This window comes from Lonchura striata, chromosome 3 (genome assembly GCF_050655825.1).
Source record: "Lonchura striata isolate lonStrDom1 chromosome 3, ASM5065582v1, whole genome shotgun sequence".
Taxonomy (NCBI): domain Eukaryota; kingdom Metazoa; phylum Chordata; class Aves; order Passeriformes; family Estrildidae; genus Lonchura; species Lonchura striata.
The window spans coordinates 67,533,617-67,557,606 of NC_140705.1; positions in this window are offsets into that span (position 1 = coordinate 67,533,617).

The window sequence follows — 23,990 nt, forward strand, 5'->3', positions numbered from 1 at the left end:
ATATTGAGAACACACTGAAGAATTTCTTCAGTGAAGTATCAAATGAGCTTGAGATACTTCTTCACATTGTGACAAATCAGCACTCTGCCAATTCCTGCAACTCCACCTTTAGGATGTAGATACTATTTCTTGATCATTGACCTGGAAATTTTTCTACAACTGTGTGTTTACTAGTCCTTATTTTAAATAATTAACTTTCCCTCATTTTTGCTAGAAACAATGAAAAAAGCCCCATAGGAATATTTTGAAAGTGTAGTGGTTTGCACAGAAATTGTGAGTAGGAGAAAAAGGCTTTAGAGGAATCAGTGTGAAACGTGTACTAACGTAGGTATACACATAGGAAATCTGTGGTTATGTTACTGCAACTTCAGCCAGGACCTTAGCACGTCAGCAAAATATTCTGTGATAACAGCAGACATCAAAACATGGAAACTCTTCACATTGTACCTATAACATGATATATGAAATCCAATATATATGATTAAAAAATGTGATTCATTTCTAGAGCCCTAAGGTTGGTGGCCACAGATTTGAAAGGTATATAATTTTGATAATAATACATAATATTGGCTATTTAATACTCATGCACATCTTCCATTTCCATAGTATCATGATAGTGTGATATTGCTAACTGGGAATGGTGATGCTGGATCCTGAAGGGAGCTGGACTTGTATAAGCTGTAGCAAATGCTGACTGTATCTGAAAATGATAGTGAGAAGGAGAAACATCATGGAAAATACACACCCATTTTATTCTGTGTATCCACAAAGTAGAAGATGATGGGAATGATGGCACATAGCTGAGTGGTTCAGTTGATACACCTGAAGGACAGGATGCCATCCAGAGGGACCTGGGCAGACACAAGAAGTGGTACAACAGGAATCACATGAGTTTTAACAAGGCCAAGTGCAAGCACTGGGGCTGGGGCAACCTCCAGCATCAATAAAGGCTGAGGCATAAACAGGTCAAGAGCAGACCTGACATGTCCTGGGCTGCATCCAAAGGAGCATGGCCAGCAGGGCCAGGGAGGGGATTCTGCCCCTCTGCTCTGCCCTGGTGAGACCCCACCTGCAGGGCTGCATCCAGCTCTGAGGTCCCAGCACAGGGAGGACATGGAACTGTTGGAGAGATTCCAGACGATGCCACAAAGTGGATTAAAAAGATGAAACTATTCTCCTGTGAGGAAAGGCAAGGAGACTTGGAGTTGTTGAGCCAGGGGAAGAGAAGGCTTTGGGGCTTAATTTCAACCTTCCCGTACCTGAAGGGAGCCCACAAGAAACATGGAGAAAGATTATTTAAAGGGCATGTAGTAACAGGAGAAGGGGAAATGGCTTCACACTGAAAGAGGGTAGGTTTAGATTAGATATTAGAAAGAATTTTGATTCTATGACTCTATAAAAGTTTCTTGTATATACTTTCAAAGTTTGAAGGCAAACTGGCAAAACAGAGAAAATATTAATTGGTCTCTAATGTTCATTGCTTGCACATTCCAATCTTCAATCATCCTGTGCAGTATCCTTTTCATCTGAGTGAAGCTAATGCAGATTGCTGGGAAGCTGGAGCTTGAGAGAAGTTTGTTTCTCCTAAAATGAGTACCACTGAATACATGAGACAAATTCATACAGCATCAAGAAATATTAATGGAGCACATTTGGCACTGTTCCTTAGATTCTTCAAAAGCAGACATTCAAGGAAGGGAAATGGGCCACCTGACTACCTGAAATTCCTGCTTTCTTTCTTTCACACAAAGCAATTTACAGGAAAAGGAGGCAGATATCCCAATCTGGAGGTGCCTCCTTTTTTATCCCTCAGAGATTTTTCTGTGGGTTTCTCTGTTTTCCTGCCCTTTCCTGGGAGCATACAAGTGAGTATACTGCAGCCTGTATGCTGTGCACCAGCTGCCTGTTATTCAAGAAATGTTGTAAAACATCTCAGGGAGTCTGACTAACACAGTTTCAGTAACAATCCAGACAGAGGCACTAGAGCAGGAGTTAATTAGCAGCCACCCAGCAGCACAAAAGTGAAATCGGAAGAGTCTGTGTTTAAAACCCTACCACTCCTCCAATCCACATAATTCACATTTGTCATTCACTATACAAAAGCAGACACTTAACTCTTTGATTCTCTAAGTGCAAAACCAAAGAAAGGCAAATCTTTTCATATGCTTTGTAGTACCAGCTGCTGTACTCTCCTTTTATGGCTAATTAAAACCACATGATTTTCCAATTCACTTGGTACGGAAAAATGTGTGTTTTGGTGCTATATCACTTCAAAAGAGCACGTCTTGCTGCAGATTAGAGAGCAATAACTTGAGATCCTGTTGAGATCTGAAAAAAGAGTGAACAATTATAGCTGGCCTTCATCCTCAGGAGCCTTAGCAAATTCTCATAAAAGTCCCCTGAGGTATAGTTAGATGCCATCTATGCAGCAAAATCCCTGCAGTTGAGCAGTGTAGGAAAAGGATTTGGCAGCTTCCCTAATATATGTATATTCAAGTGGAAATTATTCAGAGGGAAAAGTTTGTCTGTATGACTGAAGTTATTTCTAAGTAGGCCAGCAATATTGTTGGCAATAATGGCAATAATGGTTCTAGGACTGAGGCAGCAAGGACAAATAGCTCTTGAAAGGAAAGATGGAGAGAGCAGGAAGACCATTTTTTTTCATTAGTTCGTGGGCTGATAAATCAGTGTTTGTGATCTATTTTGAGGTCTCTGAATAATAAAAGGCAACCTATAAGTGCTTAAATCCTACGCTTCTGAATTTGCAGCATAATTAAATTTGTGAGAATTATGCAGTCAAAAGGTTTACAAATCAAGTTGTTGGGGTTTTTTTAAACAGCTTTCAGTTTGAGGCTAATTATCTGCTTCAGAGTCAGTAATAGATTTTTCATACATTTTCTATGTTCATATTCATAAGCTGTGCCCATAAAAGAATATATTCTTCTGGGGCATTCCAGCAGATGTTTTAATCAGTTAGGAAAGTTGATTAAGAAACTTACAGATTTGAAAAGCACTTTGCACTAATGCAGATTAAGATTCAGGCTGAGGATGTGCCATAGTTTATATTAATAAAAACCCCAAACAAATAAAGATGGAATTTTTCCCTTATTATTTTTTTTTTTTTCCACTTTGCTGAGCTTGCTGTAATTTGACTGGTCATAACTTCCAAATGTCCACACATTTAAGTTTTGCTCATAGCAAACTCTTCTCAAAGTTTGGTGGAGAACTTTTTCTAGAAAATATTTTTCATCAGGGTAACACATCTGAAAAAGAAGATTGATAATTTCCTTTTTTTGAATCCTGAGAATTTTAAAAAGTGCAAGCAAATGGCTATGCCAACACAGAGATGGATTTATTACATATTAGTGTTAAGCATGAATCACACTAACAAATGTAGGATTCTATTGTGTATATTTTGTAAATATTTGATTTAATTGTTTGTGAAACCAAGGCCTAAAATGTACATATTTATACTGATAAGCATGTATATGTTCATAGAGATCATGGTGAGTTAAAATGTGGGAAAAGAACTACTCCAAATTTACATATTAGTAGACAGGGACTGCTATATGTGGAATGTTAATAGAAATAAGACAGAACATGGAATTATCAGATTAACTGCTCTGATTAACTTCCTTCTTTATTATGTTCAGAATTATTACAGAAAGGAAACATAGACTCTTTCAGAAGCCTTTTAGGAAGCCCTTAGGAAAGCAAACTGGATCCTGAGGTAGTAGCAGGGATAATGAAATGTTACAGTCTGTATAGGTATTTTTTTCAAGAACGCTATACCTTGTAGTCTTTAGTTGTGCTGTTGTAATATTATGGACTTAACTGTAAATGTAAACATAATGATTTAGTGTAATATGCTCTGTTATCTTTTGGCACAGCAAGAATATTGAGTATTCACTTGAGTGAAGAATGACTGGAAAACCTCTGATTTTGAAGCACATCTGAAGAACTTCTGTCAGTACAAGTTATACCATGCAAGCACACACATTTAAATATGATCTGAGAGCAGGAGATTAATCCTGTAGGTCATACACTGTGTAGTTCCACAGGCCAGTGAAAGTTATTCTGAAGAACTGTAAGCCTGCCAGAGATCAAGGTGCAAATATTACAGAAAACATAAAAGAACAAGTACAAAAAGGATGAGCCTATGAAGGTCAGCATTTTTTTATATCAACTCCCTTAAAGCAGAGTTTCTTGAGCAGATGTCAGAGCAGGCTGCATTTGCAGTGTTCCTGCTATGCTTCTGCTACTACTCTTTTATTTAATGTCCATTCACTTAGTCGGTATATAGGTGTTAAATAGTATAGGATTATATAAGAACAGTAAAAAAATATCTCTCAGTGAGAATAGAAAATCAGTAAAAGCTTAGCAAATGTCAGGAACCATAATAAGCAGCATATATTTGACTTCATTTTCATTATGGTAACAGGAAATTATATGATAGGCAACCTTAAAACCAGAAATGTTTCAGAAGCAAAAAATTAGCCAGGATAAAGATCACAAAGGTTGTTTAGGGATCTTATCTTTATATGCATATGGGTTTTTTTTAAATATTAGAGACTTAATTACTATAAAAAGATTAATTTCATGTTAATAGCAACTAAATGCTTATTCCAACATGATGTTATTCTGATCTTGAATGTATGTTCAAACTGGGATTTTCCATCTGTGCATACCCCCAAACCTTTAAGAGACTAGTCACGTTATCTCTCAGTCCTGTTGGTGCAGAGCATGGGCCAGGGAGATGGTGCTGGAGCACATTTATTGGTTTGGAAGTAGCCAAGGAAGTTCAGAGATGTCATGGCAGCATTTGAGATTCTTGGACAGCCTTCACATGAATACCTGTCACAAGTTAACAAGCATTATGAAGGGCTGCTTTTCAAAACTCAGTATCATCCATTTTAAGGCTAGACTCAAACTGAAACATTCTTATGTGTTCAAAAATCTTGAGTAACCAATCACAGATATGTAATGATATTTTTTCTTATAAATAATGCTTTGCCTAAAAAGTTTACCTTTTCTATTATCTAAATAATTACTTAAGTCAGAAAAATATTAACTAAAATGCTAGTCACCTTTATAATAAATATTTTCCTAAAAGACCACGTGATTCCTTTTGTTTGCAGCAATCAAAGGTAACCTCTGAAGGAAAATGAAGAAAAATATTTTAAAAGCTATCAGCACAGGCCTGTGCTATTTCTAATAGATTTAATTGTTCTAGATTAGTTAATTTACATAGATTACATAGAGTAGTTAAAAAATTATCCTATTCTCCAGTGATTTAACCTTTCTGCAATGCTTTCTGCTTTCCTATATTTATGTCTTCCCAAAAGAAGTGCAAAATATTACATTGGAAAAGCAACAATTCATAAACACCTATACATGGCTGCACAAGACAGAAAACAAAAAAAAATCTTGGATTTTTCTTTATGAGAGAGGCGTAACTGTGCAGCTGTGGCCGTGACACAAGTGTTTTTGGTTTATTTAGTCTGGCCTCTACAGAAGCAATAATGAGCACAATGAGATAACAAGCAGATGAATTTTGAGCCTCTAAAAACTGCTGAGTAATACAATACTAAATTAAGAAGCTATCCCTTACTTCTTCTGAGCCATTCATTTTTCAGTTTGAGGAAAACAAGAATAGAAAGAAAAAACAAAAAGTTTTTGGGGGAACTGTGAGACCTTGGAACTATGACTGGGAAGTTCTGGATGATACTTGGTCATGACCGATTACACTGCTTAATCTGTATTGCTGAACTACAGTTCAAACATTATCACTGCAAAAGCTGTAATTCAAACCAGACAGTCAGGTCACAAAACCAGGCAATCATTTGTCTGGCTTAGACCTGGACAGACCTTTGAATGATTATACCTGGAATCAGTCTCTTGACTTGATGATTAAGCCAAATATTCAGAAAAATTAAGCAAGATTAGTAAGGGGAATTATGAGCCCAGAGCAGAAAACCTTGTTTCAAACAGGCACTGATCAATTCCTTGTAAGCAAATTTAGCTATACCTCATCATATCCACTTACCTGTACATGACTACACAAGTCAGGCAGGAATCAAGTTCACAGTCATCTAGGTTTTTTTCTGCAGAAGAAAGGTATAACTCCTTAGCTATGCCCATAAGAGTTTATTTAGACTGGATTAATTAGAAGAAATAATGAGTACAAAAAGATGATAAGCAGGTTATTTTAGAGGTGCTATAAATTACTGTCCATGCTTTACGTATCTACCAAGGGTGTAAAGCCAGAGTGAAAGCAGTGAACTCTTCCTCTCTTGTCTGTCTCAAAAGCTATCTTCAGGCTCAGTGAAGCCTGGAAAATATTAGGGGAACCTCAATTTTGGCTCTGTCAAAAACAAACCAGCTGCTGAAAACTTCAGACGTCTTCAGGAGAGATGTAGGAACAGTTAGCACCAAAAAACAGTCCTTCATTAATTAAACAACACACTCATTGCTATGTGAATCTCCAGGTAGCCAGAAAGTAAAAAACCCACGGAATTAGCTTTGAAGCAGAAAAAAATGTGTGATGAAACTGAAAAGTCAGTCACATTTTGTTGACTTCATCAGGAAATGAGCGAGTAAGGAAGGCATTTCAGAGAGACTCTTTGGAAGTCCTATGAACTTTATGATCTGTTCACCATCTTTCAGAAGTTTCCTCCTTACTTATGACTATGACATTGTAGCCACTTTTATGTTCTTTATTGGTGAAGGACCCCAACTCAGGCTATGGAGATCTGCTGTCTATGTCCTGCATGCATGTTTCAAGCTGTGCCAATTAACTCTGTAAACTGTGGAGTGTTCATCACATCCCTATCAAATGTGTGTCATTATATGTGCTACACATTGAATGAATCCAGAAATAATTCTATCTTGTCAGCTGAGCAGACAGTCTTGTCACTACCCTGCCAGTTTAGACATGAGGTAGTGGGAGCGCTGTGAGAAAGCAGTGAACAATCATTTGAACTTATTAAAAGCAAAGTGATTGAAATAAATGAATGGCATTGAAGGAATCATGTAGAGTTGATCCTGAGAGAAAATTGTTTTGAGCTGTATATTCTTAGGAGGTTTGTCATGGATGCTGGTCAGAGGCTGGAGGAAAATCGAGGGTACCCTCAGCAGGCAGCTTGTCATGTGCTAGCTCTGTGTCTTCCAGTCCATCTGGTCAGCTGAGCACTGAAAGCTCTTCTTTCATGATAGATAGATGAGTAGGCATGTACTGATGGTGGCTGGCCAAATTCACTCTGTGTTTTTCTAGTAAAACTTAATTTTAATGGGAAGATGAGTTTCTTGACAAATGCTTTTTTTTTTTTTTTTTTTTTTTCAGAAAGTGATAGCATTCCTTGAAAATCCTTGATGACAATGCAAAGGAAGAATTCTTTTAGAACTTCTAACTTTTTCCTTTACATTTTCAGGTTTTTTTATTACTCAACATGTTTGGAAATGCAGTGATTTTTTTGTTTTTAGTGAAAACAAAACAAAACAAAAATAAAAATCAGTGTAAAGCATCTTTTTAATAGGCATTTTCTGCAAGAAAACTACCACATCATTATAACAAACCTGACAGAGACATCAAGAAATGTCAGAGTTGTCAAGTTCATGTTGCAAGTCAAGTATAAAACTGGAATAAAATTCCTACCTATCTGTCTATTACTTTAAATATGGGCTTTTCATTTCCTGGTGCTCTGAAATCCTTCTCTCTATGTGTCATTTTTTAACTTCAACTCTTCTTCTGAACCTATCAAATTTCTTCTGATCCCAGTTTTGTTAACTCATGTAATTTATCTTCACCATTCATCAAAGTCTATAGTATGATTTTCATAGTATCTCCTCTAGTGATTACAACTGTGCTTGTAATTTTTGCCAGATTCTGTATTAAATCATATTAAAATCATAAACTCTTTTAGTAATCTCAATATATTTAAGATGCTCCTCAGGATCTGAATTCTGTAATTGTGCTGAAATACACAAAAGCTTTCTTGTTTTACTGAGGATAGGGAAGTTATACTTGAAGATGTTATTTTGTGAAATCTGAGCATGACAAAATAAACTTCCTTGTATTACTGCTATTGTGGAAGAATGTAATTCTTTGTAAACACTGAGTGCATGTGAGCATCTGAGGTCACAAACCCCTGCATATATCTGTTATATAATGGGCACTTGGAGCTATTTATCATTAATGACTGTTCTTTTTTATTAGTATGTTGTATTTGTCTTAACAGAAGTCCTTATGTATTGTGTTAGAATGATGATTCCTGGGAATTTGAACATATAGAGTCCTGTGGCAGCCACAATTAGTGTTTTGGCATTTGTGGGAAGACTGTTGCCAATATCACTCGCCTGCTGTTACTAAAGCAGCAATATCACAAGAAAGCAATAAAGAAGAGGGAAAATAAAGTAGTTATTGTTTGTTTAACTGGCATGAAAGCAAAGTGAGCTGCATGGAGAGAGGCCAAGTGGTTACTCACAAGAAATACAGCAGGTAGCAAGAACGTGAACGGCTGCACGCTGGCAGCAGCACACCAGAGCCAGCCCCTGCAGAGGCTGCCAGGTCCAGCCGTGGAACCAGGGCCTAAGTCCAACCTGTCACACATATTAGAGAAAGATCAGAAGTTCTAATCATGCATCTGAATGAAGGAAGAACAGGAACATTTTTTTTTTTCCTGGAAGAAAGAGTACACCTAGACATTGGGGAGAGGAGGAGAAAGGGAGGAGAATACAGGAAAAGGGAAGCTCTGCTCCCAACCCCCTGTCTAGTACACCTCACTAGGATGACACAAAAGTTTTCATAAGTATTTCAGCTGCACATTAAAGCAAACAGAAAATCAGGAATCTTCCTGGTGTATCAAAAACTTAATAAACAGGTTGTCATCATAAATCAAGACATTGTTCATTTGAAGAATACTTCTTCCAAAGTAAAATACCAATAGTAGATATACATCTTAAAGCTGGAAGTATTTCTAAGACTTCAGGGGTTTTTTTGTTTTGTCCAGAAATTGACACAGGTCCTTCTTTTCTTTGAAATATGGGAAAATAAATAGCTTACAGCCTGATAATGACAAATTGGGATGCTCCTTAAAATTTTCTCTCAGATTTGTTTTAGAAAAAGCAAAGATTTAAATCCTGATCTTTCCAAAGAAGCAATGTACCATGTTCTCTCTGTTTTTTTCTCAATATTTCACCTATGCAGAATAAGACTCTTCTTTCAAGAGCGTATGCTTTTAAAGCTCTAGGTCGTCCAGATACACAGAACACAAGAGGAACAGCAGTTATTGAATTTTCCCTTTAAAGCTCTATGGTTTGCTAACAGTAGGTAAAAATTAAGTCAAAATGACATCTATCAGGAGCTGGATCAATAAATTGCTTTTCATACTGAGGGTAACTTAATTCATGCTCAGAGAGTGTCTTTGCTCAGACAGAGTGTCTATTGTAGAGACACAGCTGAACAGAAAACGTTTGTTGCAGACTCTGCTGGGAGCACGGAACAGCACTAGGTACAGGCTTTCCTCTTCCCAGATGCACACATGTAGGTAGACTATAAATGAAGTTACAGTGTAACAGTGCTGCAATTGTATTTTATCAACACTGCACTTTACAGGACATATGGGGAAATTGTTCCAGTCTTAGAGATTTCTCTGAAGTATAGACAAGTGCCAGGAGAGTGACATGGGAAACCCAGACCACATCCAGGATTGATGCACCATCCAATCTGACTGCCCAATCACAAGAGGAAAAAAAAAAAAAAACAATTAGTTTCAAACAGTCATTATTTGGTATCCTTCCAAATGTAGTAAAGTCTCTAAAAATTGCTAAGTCAGTGCTAAATTGAGAAGCTAGCTCCTTACCTCTTCTGTACCTTTTTTTTTTTTTTTCCTGAGATAAAAGAGAATAGGAAGCAAGAAGCAGGATATTTTGGGCTGGGATTGTAAAGGAGTCCATCAGCCCAGGGCTGAACACCTTTTTTCAGGCAGACATGCATTATCCCTTATAAGAAAATGTAGGTACCCAAGGCATTGTAATGAAAGTCTTGAAGTCATTTATTTTTTGAGAATGAGATATATATCTCATTATGAACATCTGTTTATTGCATCTTTTTAATGTCTCAAATTTCCATTGGCTGACCTATTTATCTCCTATAAGGAGTTTTTGGTGATCCTGTTCTGATTAGGAGTTTTTGATGTACAAATATACACTTGGAACTCATAAGGAAGCTATATTTAAATTATCCTGAATTAACTGAGAAGTAATAATTTTCTGGAGAAAAAAAGGAATTCTAGAATTTCACTAGTGAATAATTTTTAGATTGTACTATATTTTAAGATCCTATTTTAAAATTACAGACCCCAAAAGCCAATGCTTTCCCTCTCTTTTGTATATGTTTGAAAGACACAGAAAAACCATAAAAACTTAACTTTTATTCCTCTTCATCTAAATAAGTGTCAGGAATCTGTTGGAAAAATATATTTTAAAATGGTCAGGTAGTAGCTTTATGTAGCTAAAAGATATACATGTCTGATGCTTGAAAAGAAATAACAGCAGTGAGAAAGGCAAAGTAGTGAATCCAGAAAGTCACAGCTAAGGTAGTGGCACAAGTCCAATATCAAAGGTATGGTGAGTGAAATCTAATTTGTCTGATGAGTCAGGAAGAGGCATGCACAACATCTAGACAGTGTCTAAGCCTGGGGATAGCTTATCTGGATGTGTGTTTTTGGATCCTCTCCTTTCTAGGTATCTGTACGTTTGTATCAAATCCACCTGACAGGTGCTTATTTAACACTGCAAAGAACAGACGAGATGTTGAGTCATTTCCGCTGAACATAACAGGAATTCACAATGGGCATTATTGTAGCAAAAAAATTTTAGTTTCAGAAAAATTAGTATGGTTCATAGAAGGGTCACAAAGATGACCGAAGGATGGGAAAATCTGTCACTTGAGAAAAGTCTGAGAAAACTTCATTTGTTCAGTCTTGGGAAAATAAGGCTTAGGAGACATTTTACCACCATGTTTCAGGGGTGGGGACAGCAAAAATATGGATTCTGTGGTGTTGAATGTTTCTAAGATTCAGCCAGACAGGATTCTGGATTTGGATTATGGTTTTGGCAAAAAAATTTGGACTAGATGATCCTTGAGGTCCCTTCCAACTCAGTGTTCTGTGATCCTTGTCATGCACTTATTTTCTCCCTGGAAGCATTAACTTTCAGAAGGTATAGCTTTGATGGTATCCTTTACATTAACATAATGCAGTGGAATGCAACACAAAGGAAGATATATCTCAGGGTTTGAGACTTTCACTACTACATCCTAACCACAAAGCTGTCTTTTTTTTACTATAGTTATGGCATAATATGTCTGCTGCATTCTAATTCTTGCTAAAATCACATTCATTGTCATTTAGAAGAAGTATATTTATCTATTACTTGAAGATCTTCTGTAGGTTAAAGACGATAGAACAAGAAAAATGCTCAAAACTCCCATCACACCAGAAGAAGCTGGGTAGTCCTGTACCTTGCTTCTTAGCTGTGTTCAATCTGGTTATCACAGATTGCATTAGCAATCTGGTCTGCAATAAAATATTCTATATGGATAGCATTTGAGATTAAATTTAACTAAAAAAAAAAAAAAGTTGGTGCACATGAAAATCTCTCACCCACTACTGCACAAGCAACATTTTTTTGCTTATGATTTTACCCATCAAAATGCTTTGAAAATATTTCAAACTTGTTTGTTCAAGATGCTGGAACTACATACAGTAAACATCCATCTGAATATTTGTCTTCAAAAGCATTTTGATAGAATTAAAGAAGGCACAAACAATAAAATAGTCTTTATTCACATGTATTAGTAGGCTAGGCTATCTATTTATGCCTGATAAAATTCAGGGAAGAAAGTTAGTCAAACTGCAGACTGCATGAATACCTCATTGTATCAGAAATTTTGATTTTGAGAGCAATGGTAGACATGGGTCAGAAAGGGCGCAGGCTTTACATTATCAGTAAAAGGCACTTCTGCCTCTATAAAATTAAAGGCAGTTGAGTGTAATCAAAGCATTTCTACCAAGCAATTTTTGTAACAACAAACAAAAGAGGAAGTCTATCCTTCAGTAAATCTCACAGTGACAGAACCAGAGGGCTGCCACTACCCCAGCCAAACTCCGGGCTGCATTTTGGTCAAAATGTATAGGTCTGTGAGTGCCCCTGTGCAGGACTGCCTCTGTGAAGAGCACTGGGATGGAGCCATTAGCCAGCGACTGCTTATTTATAACCAGTGTTCTTGCTGATTACACAGATGATTATATCTGTCTGCTGGCAAGAATTCAATTTCCTGTATATTTCATACTTAAGAATATTAATATTTATTTTTAAAAGTTCTAAATCTCCAGACTTCCCATAGTCAAATTTAGTTTGATTTAACAAAACATGAATTTTACCAGAAAAGAAAAACTCTCAGTGATGCATTCATGTATCTCTTTCAGTAATAAGCTGAGTTGTACTATTTGTGAGAGACGTTTTCCTTTGGTGAAGACTTGCTAAGTCTCCTAAATGTTAAACAGAAATTATGCAAGCTTTGATTAGACCTATCAGCTTTTTAAAGGGACTATCAAAAGATAATTATGCCCAAGAATGATGATCATAGGAAGTAGTGTGTGTTGTTCAAAGAAAATGTTTTCTGAAATCTGCAATTATATATGTTGCTGGAAATATTCCCAAGTAAACTTCATTTTGTAGCTCATCCTCAAGAGATGTCGTTAACATAATGATACATTTGTACCAATTACCAAAGGAATGTCTGAATTTATTTTCAGAGCAGGGTGAATAAGGAGCACATTCCTAGGAACAGCTGTATGACTTAGTTCATATTTGTCATATTATATTGATACATTATTTGTCAAACAGCACATAGTGTAACAGCTGCAGGAATAACTATTTTCTAAACTCAAGTGATTTTTCTCTATTTGAGATACATTCAATGGAAGTAACTGAGCTGGATAGTCAGATAGACACGTGACAAATAAGTGTACCAGCCTATCTACTGTGACTTTGGTATGTTCTGCTGATCTGCTTCTGCTGCTCTGACATTACTGCAAATTTGCTTCAGTTGATTATTTTGTGAGTATTCTGGAGAGATTTAACTCTGTCTCATAAAATGATTATGGTGGATTTAACTACACTACTTTCATTAAGGTCAAAGGAAATTATGACTTATTCTTCTAATAAGACTTGGCACAGGAACCTGTGTCCCTAGCCTGGGAAATTTTCAGATGATCTCAATAATTTTTTATCAGACTACCTGAAAAGAAATCCTTTGATTTTTCAGGAAGCAAGAAGAAATAGCATTTCCATAATGGAAAGAATGCTTCTGAACTTTGGGTTATACATGTGTACAGGGTAATGTCTGAGAGTGTTGTTCTAGTAATTATGCATTCTGAATATAGGAAAATACTCTAAAATACTCTAAAATAATCTATTTGCTCTGACAGAGCATCCAGTGCTTCCTCGGTGTATACAACCTTAATTAGATGAAACTGGAATGTAGTTTAACTTTTACTGTATTGGTTGCAGCATTTGTACCTTCCTTCGCATGGAAACCTCTTAAGTGTGATTAAACATGCCTATTTCTCAGGCAGGAATGAATATACTGAAGTAGGAAACCTGACACCCTGACAGCCTTAAAAACTCATTTTGTAATTAAAAAAAAAAAAAAAAAAAAAAAAAAAAAAAAAAAAAGCAAAAAAGCAGGTTCATGTATGCTCATCCTGACCAGAGTTTTGAGTATAAATTATCTTTTCTCCATAGTGTTAAGTGAAATGTGAAATTACCCTCCCTGGAAGTCTTCTTCATTTTATTTGCTCATCATGATTGTATTAATAAATCTAAAGAGAACCTTTCACATGTATTTTTCAATGAAGAGTTTTTATAGTTAAAGTATGTTGAAATTAGCAAAGTACCTTCTTAAATGCCCTGGAAGTGGCATTGTGGATTCCACTTACCATTTTCTCTCTAAGATTTGAAGATTAAATTCTTGTTAAATTTACATGGAAAAAGTAGTCTTCTTTCCAAACACCCTGTTCAACAAGCCCCAAATAAACACTGAAATTGGACTGAATTCTTTCTGACTCTCTGCTCTCCAGCCCCAGCTTCTTCAGTATGACCTAAAGAAGGAATGAGGAAGGACTGAAGTCGTAGCTGGGATACAGCCGAGACCTAGATATGATTTCTGGCATTTTTGGTACGCTGTCCTTCTAAAAGGACAGCCAAACCCTACTCCTGCTAGGTGCCTGATATTCAACTGGCTGCTTTAAGCACTAGATCTTCTGAACAGAAATGAAATGAATTTACAAGTACACTTTCAGACTAAACCAATTTCAAATGATGGCTTTTCCTTCACTGAAGTCATAATTTTGGAGTGAACATTTAATGTATTTAGGACTGAAAATGTGAGTCAAGCCCACTGCAAAGTAGGGTCTGCTGTAAGCCTTGCATTTGCTGTTTGTGCAGGCATCAGGTTTCCTGATTAAGTTTGCAGGGTGCCTCTTTTTAAGAGTACAGGAAGTTAAAATACAGCACTGAAATAAACATCACAAATGGAATCCAGGTACAGGAATGATATTGAAAGGTTTTAAATATTTCAGGATCACTGGTGAAGAAAGATTTGCAGAAGGATTATAGAAATTTTGGAGTAATGAATACTATTCAGGATTCAGCTTTGACTATGTGACATGGTGTGCAGCCTGAGCTTTGTATGTGCTGCATGGGAATGTTCCTTATGAAACCCAACGGGTGGAATTTAAGCTCATGCCTATTTCACATGAGCCTGAGCAGGCAATTTATTCTTCTCAAAAAAGTTAGATTCCAATTTCAATTAGAACTAGAAATGTTTTTAGTAACAATGTATTATATCAAGTTTAAACATCTTCAAATTTGCATTTATATTGTTTCACAAAGCAAACAAGCTTCATTGTACAACCTAAACATTGCTTAATTATGTTCAAATTGTATTATCCTTATATGTATATATGTTTTTTGATCTCCCTGTGCTTTTCAGTAATACTAAGCATGACCTGGGGAAAATATGAAAAGGCCTTATCAGGAAAAGTAGTACATTACATAGAACTAGGTAACTTTCTATGTGTTGTTAAGGACAAAGCAGTTATGCAGGTTTAGCAGAGAGAAATGCCTTTTGGCATATCTAAATAAAAGTCAGACATCTAGGAGCCAAATAATTTCCATGCAAATTCCTGTTGCAGTGTTGAAGCCACAAAGGTCAACTCAGTCCTTGGAAGTTTGAGCTGAGAATTGCCAGGAAAGGATGGGAAAGTAACAGTTCTTTGTCACCACAGAGAGGCTTCTACAGGACAGGGGCATGGCTGACTCTTGCCACACTTTGGAAAAGGATGCTGAAAGATTAGAAAATTTCAGGAAAGACCTACAAGCTTGATTTGAGGTCTAGAGAGAATTAAGGGACTCAGGGTAGTTAATTAGTCAAACATGTGATGTGATCATGGCCTTCAGAAGTACTTCAGTAGAAAGAAGACTTCCTATAATGACTTCTTTAATTCAGTAAAATAAGGATAATGAAATCCAATGCCTGGAAATTAAATTTAGACAAATTCAGAATAGAAATTATATGCAATTTAGAGGCAAGAGTAAAAAACACTGTAGTAATTTGCCTAGAAAAATACAGGATTCTCCAGCCTCTAAAGCTTACTCTCCAAAAGGTAGTCTGACTAAAAGATATGCTGCAGATTAAGTAGAAGTTACAATCTGTATATGCAAATTATAAGGGAATTTCTCTAGCCCTTATTATTCAGACTAGAGAATGTTCTGCAATAAAAATCACGAAAGCTGGGAAAAATTTCTCTTAGCTCATCTTGTCATTTGAGCTGTGTTTGCTCTTGTGTATGAAGGTGAACTGAAGGAAGGTTTATGCACTTGTCTATCTTACTCTGACTTCATATATATCTGCTGCACAGGCAGCACCCTGTTGTAAAAAATACTGAGTTAGTCCTTATATTATTATTATTGTTGTTTCTGCTTTGCTTTCATATGTTTTAAAAATAAAAACAGATACATGGTGTTGTTTTGGGATGACTAGCCTAGACCCACAGGCACAGAGCTTGACAGAGTTCCATATGGTAAACTGTTTTATTTTTAATTATTTTTACAAAGTTGGCTGTATTGTACTAATTTATTTCAGGCGTGTAAGTTTGGTGCTTAAATTTTAGTGGCATGTGTATTTTTAACTATTTTTTATTATGACAGTCTGCTAACTTGTGGAGAGGTGAATCTGGGAGTTTCACCTACTTTTGGTCAAATGAATAAATGTCTGAAATTATCCGTAAAGGTCTACTGCTGGGGACTTGCTGTGTTTGTATGAAAAATTGAAAGCAGGCAAAAGAGACAGAAGTAGCCAATTAAGCACTGTCATCAGCAGACAGAAGTTGGTGATACCCAATAAGTCAGCAAGAGATATCATGAAAATTATGTTCCTTTTAAGAAAGTACCTCCTGTACATTTCTGAATCTGATAAGTGGCATCCTAACATTCTGATTCTGAAACTTTCAGGCTCCATGAGATTCTGATATGAAGATATTCATAATTCATTATTTTCGGTTTTTTCCTTGGTTTAGTTTGGTGTTTATTTCTTTCAGTATTTGTTGGATACCATAGTACCCAGTTTCTTGATACCAAGCCCACAAATAATGTCATTGGCCTCCATGGAAGATACCAAACTGAGATCCAAAAGCTTTCTTTGGTTAAGTAAAACAACATCTAGAGCTTTACAAAAAATATATTAAACCCCCTGACTCAGGGATTCATTACGCCACTGCTGCCAACAGGTACCAAATCTCAGTGGTGACTGATGTCCTGAGGTCTGCTATTTCCATGGATGGAACAATGATCCCAAACCTACAGTGACCTGGAGGAGGTTTGCTGGAGAAAAAGTTATTGTCTGGTTTTTAGTGCATGAGCACAATGCCTGAACAACTAAAACATTTACACAGGATGGTATGGACTGAAGTTTGATAAATTTATCATCCTCAGAGTGTCCAAGCAACATATCCTAGTTTGAAGAGGATTTTTACTTATGCTAAAAGCTTTATTTGATCAAGAGTGCACGTTCAAAGCATATGTCCTAACCAGTTTTCACTATGCTTTGGTTTCCAGTGTGCAACAGCCTGGGAGCACAGAAACTGGTGTCCTTCTGGGCAAAACTAAGACAAAGAACATCTGCCAGGAGCTTATTGGCTGTGTTATAAACATTGCCAGGCACTCAGTGCAAGTCACAAGCTTTGTAGTGGGTTGTGCCAGTCCCTCCTGATGGGACTACAGCACAGTGAAGAAAGCAATGAAAGATTCAGGAAGCAATGAAAGATTCACAGTGCTAAACCCAAAAACTATAAGAAGGAATATGGTTGTGCAAACCCAGTTGATAGGCTTGGCTGCATTGGTTGCAGATCCAAAGTAGTTCTGGGAGTGGCTGCCAAGACTTTTTCTCTAAAAATTATTTTAAAATTCATAACTAGCTTCCGTGAACTTCTCCCAGGGAGTGCTCCCTAAATGTGAATTCATGGGTTCATGTTCCCCCTTGAGCCATCCCTTCTAGCAGAGGCAGTGATTGTGTCCCACTCCTTGCTGACAAGGGCATTGAGCTGATACCTGATCATGACTTCAGCAGCTTCTAGCTTTAATTATGGCCAACTTAATTTTCTGGACACATTTTGCATTGAAGAACATCTTCTTTGGGTATTAACTGTGATATTTTCAAATGCTGTTTTAGCTTGCAATTATGCAATTTCTGGAAAAGGATGGCTTATTCCTTCCCTATTTTGGAAATATGGAAAATAAGGGCAAAGAGAGAAAAAGACTTCCAATAGCTCATTCTTTTCAAGCATTTATAAACATACCTCAAAAATTTGATGGCAAAATCTCAATATTTCATAAAAGATTACTTTTGTTATGCTAACACTGTCTTTAAAATCCATCCTTGAAACTCCTAGTGATTTATAGACCATCATGCTTTTGCCAAGGTATACATTTAGGACATGTTTTGTTTCATTTTATCCTTTCATTTTTTCCCAATTTGCCAATACCTTTCTTTCTCAAGCAAGCACAGAGCTGTCAACAAGTGAGAACAACAAAACCAGTTCTCAAAAACTCAAGGAGGAAAAGAATCAAGGTGAATGCATGGGGGTTATGGAGAAGTCCTTCCTATGCCTCATGTTTCATAATTTACTTTGAAACCCTGAGGTCTCAGATCCAAATCCCAGAACACAGAACTTGGCATCTCAGGATGAGGGGAAGGCATCACTTGGTGTGTAAGTCTTTAGTTCTTTCAAATCTTTATCTGCCTTCTAGGTAAGAGACCTGCCTATTTTCTTTGTAACCTTCATAGAAATTGAATTGTGTAAAGTAGTTAAATTGAACCAAATGAGATTGGGTGGATAAAAGAGCTGACAGGGGCCTTTCTTTCCACTTTTGCCTTATCATTTATTGAACATGGCCCATTTCAGGAGATGTAGTATATGGTGAACTGTGGCAGCTGTATCATCTAAATGTAACCTGTGGATTGACCTGAGTAGTCAGAAATCTGTAGAACCAACTATGTACACATAAACATCAGCCTTCCCTTGAGCTCTGAAATACCCCTGACAGTTCTGTGCATCCCCAACTGAGAGTCTCTGGCTTCAGCTGCAAGTCAAACTCAGCTCCTTGACCTTAGAAACACTGGCTCAGCAAGGAAGATTTGAACCCGGGCTCTCTAGGGAGTATCACTAGGAGGTAAAGATTAGGAGCACAAGGATTAAAATCTTAAATTGTTCCTAATGCTGTTATATTTCCTTCTATATCAACCAAAAGCTGCCACCTCTCAATTTCTGAGGGGCAATATGTAAAAATATCTCCTAAGGCCTCAAATTGAAAGAAAAGAAACCTCTATGCTGTTCCAGCACTCTTTTTAGGCAGTCCCTGTGAGTAGCAGTAGGAGTTACTCGCCTGCCTGAAACAGGAGACACAGGGCAGCAATAATGTAAAATGCTATTTCTAGGCACAGTACATTAGGCTCCCATTGTGACAGTGAAGGAATAAAAATGGCTGTGGATGAGACCATGAAGTTTGACTAACTGTGTAACAGGAATAGGATTTTTTTTCCATGTATAAATATTTATTCTAGGGAAAACATACTAGGTGATTACAAGTGCAGATGCTCTCCTGGTCAATATTTGACTACAGAAAGCATCAGTTCTTCTAACAGTAGCAAGAAAATAATATAATGAGGAATAATGAGTACATTTAAAAAAAACCTTTAAATTAACTTAACTTTTAAACAACTTAATTATTTAAGAGAAGCATTTAAATGTTACCAACAGATTTGAAAATATACTAAAATGAAACAAATGCATATGACAACTTTCTTACCTTTTAATGCCAAAAAATTATTTAACAATAAGACAGTGAATTTAGTAATGTGGCCAGACTGCATCAGAGTTCTTGATTTTAATTAAAATTATTGTGGCTTCAGACTCAGAATTTATAATTTCCATCAGTTTAGTCTGGCAGGTAATATAATGCAATTATTATTTTTGCCCTACATATGCATCATCTTTGTCAAAATAAAAGAATAGAATAGAATAGCATAATATGAAAACCCCTGATAGTCTCGATGATTTATTCTAACCTATTCCAAATTCTTTCTGCTCTTTAAATACTTTTTCCATTAAAAATTACTTTGAGAATTCTCCATCTAGAAAGGTTTGATCACAATGAGCAACTATCTGTGCCTGTACTAACATTTTTGGATATGTTTTGTTCTGTCAGCTACAGAGATGACTTCTTCATACATTGCTGCAATTTTCACTGTGGCAGGGGAAAATCATCAGCTCTTAGGTAGAAACACCCTCATCATCTCATCACAGCCTTTGGAGACACAGCAAGTCCTTAATTTCCCCACTTGTGAAATTTGAAGTGATAAATGCTAGATTAATACAACCTGTGTTCCAGAATGGGATCAAAGTGAAAGAAATATTAAAAAACTTGAGCTGTGCTGCTCAGTGGCACACTTTAGCATCCAGGTGGCTTCCAAGCAGACATAGCTTGGAGACCTTCACTGGTAGGTATTTCCTGGTCCAAATAATTTTGACAGAGAAAACTAAAGGAGTGAAGAGCACACAGTTTATCACTTTTATTTTGTAGGATGAGGGGATAGTTCATCAGATGATGTCAGTGTGTTGTGTACCTGGAGGTGGTCATGTCATCATCAGGGCTGAGCTTCAAGCAGAGCAGGAGGCCGGTCTGGGAAAGAGTCACTTGGTGCTGAACACAGTGTAAGAAGAGAAAGCACTTGGAAGATTCCTCACTCATCCAGATTAATTTTTTATAATAATCAGAAGATCAAGATTAAAACTCAGACATGGTGTGTATTTCAAGCAATCAAGCAAGACAGACTGCATTTTCCACTTTCCAAAACACACTCCTAATAAAGAAGAGGTGTAGTGGGATTGAGTTCATTACTTATTCCTTGGCCCAGAAATAACAATTAAGAGTTGAATTTCTGCTGATCTCACAGAATTAAACTACTTTATGAATTTTTTTGGAGACTACAGGGAAATACTTATTTTTCTAAGGAGAATAATGAAAAGAGGAGTAGCAAACAAAATGAATAATTCTTATTTTCTCTCTGAAAGCTGATCAAATTGGAGAGCTAGAGGTTGTGCATGGGGACAAAGGCAAAGATTTAAACTTAGCTTTGAGCTGTGTGTTATTTGAATGATTTTGGACAAACAGCAGAAGAATTTAAGACAGAATGGATTCTAGAATAGTGTTATTAGCAGTATTACATTAGTATTACCCTGGAAAGAGTTCTTCAGAGTCCTAGGGGGCAGAGTTCTGCTGTTCAATCAAGAACTGTGAAACATAAATTGCCAGACATTAGGTCTCTTTGTTTTAGAAGAATAATTTTCTTAGTGCTGAATTAGAACCAAAGTACCAATTTTTATTTTTAAATTGTTAATAACTTAATTTCTGAAAAGCTTATTCCACCAGTTCAGCAGGGTCAAATGAGCTGGCAATGGTAGAGAAATGAGGGTCACAACAGTACAGAAAAAATTATGATCGGGTATGTCTCCTTCCAAAACTCCCTACAGGCTTTCCTCCTGTCAGAAAATTCAGGTTCAGAACAGTTAACAGCACTGTAGCCCACATTAGCTTTCCATGTAAAGACTTTTCCAAGAACTCATTCCTTCCTCCCATTCTTAAGTAATAAACACCAAACCCCAAATTCTTTCAGGTTAAGGCTGAAGAAGAATATGTTGTGATATTTATCCTTCCATGTGAGTGGGAAGAAACTCTGACAGAGTAAAAAGGCAAAGGAGACAGGACAAACCATTTATCTGACTACTTGCTTTGAAAAATTGTATAATTAATAATTTAGTAAGAGGAAGGTAGTGGTTAGCCACAAAAGCACTAATGCTTTGCAGGAAACTATACATCCAAAATTAAAAGTGCATTTAATCTAGAGGACAGTTCAAGATTAAGGCCACAAACAAAGATTTTTCTTATGTTCTTGACTGAAAACGTAACTGTTTTAAAAAACATCATTATGGTTAATTCCTGAACAGCAGCTATGTCCCACACAGCCACTTGCTTATGTCCCTCCAATGGGATGCGGGGGGTGAACAGAAGGGTAAAAGTGAAAAAAATTGTTGGTTGAGATAAAGACAGTTTGTAGGTAAAACAAAACCCACATACACAAGCAAAGCAAAACAAGGGCTTTATCCACAATTTCTCACAAGCAGGCAGGTGCTCAGTATTCCTAGGGAAGCAGGGCTCTTGTCACAAATCATGGATACTTGGGGAGACAAACATTGTCCCTCTAAACAAATCCTCCTTCCTTCTTCTACCTCCAGCTTTATATCCTGAGCGTGATGCCACATGGGCTGGAACATCCTTTGGGTCAGCTGGGGTCAGCTGTCCTGGTTGTGTCCCCTCCCAACTTCTTGTCTTCCCCCCCTGTCTTCTTGCTGGTGGGTTGGACTGAGAAGGAGAAAAGGCCTTCTCAGCAAGCCCTGATCAGCAATACCTAAAACATCCCTGTGTTATCAACACTGTTTCCAGCACAAGTACAAAACATGGCCTTGTACCAGCTACCATGAGGAAAGTTACTTAATTCCAGCCAAAACCAGAACAAGCACATCCAAGTCATCACAGCCACCTTTGTCTGATTTCTATCACTCTTCCTGAATTATTGTCATCACCAATCATGTACAAAGAAAAGCTATAACTGAGGACAGTTGTTAACTGTTAACTTAACTGGAGGGTGCAAATTGAAAATTTGAAGGCAAGTACAATAAGAACACAGCACGGTGTAGTAGACGAGGCTGACTGAAGAGTGATGGAAGTCCTACAGTATGACGCAGTAATGTGTTGGACAAAGCTCTTGCAGTCGTAGGAAATCTTCAAGTCAAGAATCTGCAAATAGAAATTGCCCAAAAGGACAAGAGAAATTGATGTAATTTCAAGCTTCTTTTACTCATATACTTAACTGTAAAAAACCCCAACAGGTTAGTCAGTGAAAAATTTTGTTTTGGTTTGTTTTTTCCAGGCCAAATATGCCTGTACCTAGTGACTGCAGCAAAGAGCACAAACCAGAAAGATGGTGGGCACAAAACAATGTCTGGTTAAACTAACCATGTTTTCTTCATGGCAATCTTGATCAGAACATCAGAGCAACAGAAGAGAGAAAAGTGTTTAAAGTAAGGCTGATGCAAGTGAAAAATCTGACTGAAGGACTGCAAAAGAGCAAAGGCCAATTATAACCGTCAAAATAATTTAAAAGTTGAAAGGAGCTGCTTGGTTCACCTGCTCTGTGAGCTTTATTGTTTGCATTTAGTCTGGAAAATTGTTCCTTCTTATACCACAGCAAGCAGCAGCCATTAGGCTTTTTGTGTCCCAGACTGTTCTGGGTGAAGTTCTGAGTAGTTCTTCCCAAAGTGAAAGGTGGTTTTGCAAATATTTTGAAAATATTCATAAAATTCCTTGGTAGCCTCATGGTGTGGGCTGTCATGTAGGAAGAGAACATTTTTACACCACACCGTATTTTAATAACTGCATGTGAAGGAAGCTCTTGAATAGAACTGGATGTTTCAAGTAGACTGATTAAAAATAGTCTGCAATTTTTTGTGTGCAGCACCCAATTTAAGTCTAGATTAAGCTAGTCAAAAGTGCGATAAAGCTCTTTGAATTGTATCATGCATGGCCATAACCTGTCAGTGGGGGTTTTGCTACATTTCAGCAAGGTGTAAGGACACAGGCTTCAGAGAAGTAAGAGAAAGAGGAGAAATAGCCAGCATTAATCAGGTAAATTACTCCTTTGCTTGGGAGTTTCAGCATGAATATGTTTTCACAGGTAGGTCATTGTCAAGAGTTATTTCTACAGCAATTAATTCTGTTGGGACTTTTCAGTGTTTTGCCTCAGTGTGATGCCACAAAGATGAAAAAGATGGAGATAGCTTATCAGAAAGCAAAGTGTGTAAATAAACAGTTTCTAGTGGCCCACATTAATCGAAACTCATGGCCACAGTCAGGACTTGAAAGATAAGCATGAAAAATTGCTTCTCCTTGCACCCCTGTGGGTGATCCATGCAGTCTGAGGCTGACACGCACCAATTCAATGCTTTGCCACCACTGCCTATGTTGTTCCCTTTATGAAGACTGCAAATTTTTAATTGTCCATCCCTAGGAAGCCTCTCAGTTCAAGATGCTCATTTACATTTTGATGACCCTCTTGGCGGGATCCTTGTAGCCTGTTAAATAAGGTTTAAATAATGTTGCTGGCAAACAGCTGACATGCTTGATTTATTCCTCAGGCCTATGGATTTAACTCCTGAAAATCATGATGTGGGTGATCTCACCTTTACTGGAGTGTGGTCTGTGGCATACTCTGAGTGATACAGTGATGCACTTACACTATAACCCAGGGA